The 1,462-nt window shown below is 30.8% G+C and overlaps 1 pseudogene; it reads left to right on the forward strand.

Moving 5' to 3' along the window:
* Positions 1-657: 657 nt before the first annotated feature.
* Positions 658-1,462, forward strand: part of LOC112524794 — a 4,609-nt pseudogene continuing 3,804 nt past the window's right edge.

Consider the following 1,462-nt stretch of genomic DNA (forward strand, 5'->3'; position numbering starts at 1 on the left):
TTTCAATTCATTATTTCTTTCTCTGAAATTACTCGATATTTTTCCAATCTTGCTACTTTTTAGTTAAAAATCTATATAATACCATCTTTTTTTAATCATTCGATAAATTTATGTTTATGTTTTGATTTTATTTAAAGTATGTTACTAAAATATATTAATTAAAAAAAATTAAAACTAATATGAAAAAATGTAAATTAATAATTTGAATTTGCTATAAATGTACTTTATGTATATTATAAGTAAATGATAAATAGATAAAATTATATTATTATTTATAAAAAAAAAGGGGAAGAGATGAGGTTCTTGTTAAGAACCACTACTTTAGAGTTTTATTTATTTATGAAAAAGAAAGAATATTAATATTTTTTTATATTAATAAGAGCCCTTGAAAGTAAATATTTAAGAGAAAATAATATGTTATAAAAATATAATTAATACTAAAATATGTAAAATTGAGTATCTGTAGGATTTGGATTATATTTCTTTGTTTAGCCAAACAGAATAATAGGAGACTATAAATAATATTTGTCAAATTTAGATTAACTTCCTCTACGACCATGATTATCACCAATTCTTTGAATGTAGTCAACACATCTGAGAGAACCACCGAGTCACTAATCCGACCGACTCGGTGGTATCTGGGCTTATGACTCCCTAATGGAGGCCGATTACTCATTGGAACACAAATCATACGGTGATCTGAGAATGTTCCCAGATCATGAGCAGTCTCTAGAAGATTTTGCTAACAAGTTCGAAGTGATTGAGGTGATTTTGGTTTAAATCGAAGGTGGTGGGAGTGGATGGTAAATTTGTGCTGGAGGTACGGCGGAGGAGGAGGCGTTTGATGCGGTGGTGGTTTGTAACGGCCACCATACTGATATTCTTGGTATGTATGTATATAGTCAAAATGCGTTTGTTCCCACAAGGGTGGTGCCTGATTGGTTTAAGCTTGACTCCAAAGATCAAAAGTAATAGGAGATCACAAGTTCAAATCCAAAAAGGAATAAAAAATCCCCTCGTGGCCACGGAGGTTCAAATGCGGTGACTCCGGGCTATCTACAAAGCAGGTGGTCACACTGGAATTAGTCGGCTCGCATAGCGGGTTGGATATCCAGGTTAATAAAAAAAAACTCAATTTTTTGTTGATATAGATGTAGAACCTGGTCTTCCAAGCCAGTTTTTCGGTGAGTTAGAAAAAGTCTTAGCTTTTTAGTTTGGGTTGGGGTCTGGTTAAACTTTGGGACCGATCAGTTTTTTAGGCTTAACCGAACATACTTTTATAGGCCAAACTTTAAGCCTAGGTCTGGGCTTGCTATTTTATACAGGATTTGAATTATTATTAATATTATCGAAATTTTATAAAACAATTAAATTTAATAATGTATTAAGTCTAAGGTTATGTTTGATAAAGTTGATCAACCTAACATATTTTAATTAATTAATAAATTTTTAAAAATAATTT

This window comes from Cynara cardunculus (genome assembly GCF_001531365.2).
Source record: "Cynara cardunculus var. scolymus isolate 2C chromosome LG 13, CcrdV1, whole genome shotgun sequence".
NCBI lineage: Eukaryota > Viridiplantae > Streptophyta > Magnoliopsida > Asterales > Asteraceae > Cynara > Cynara cardunculus.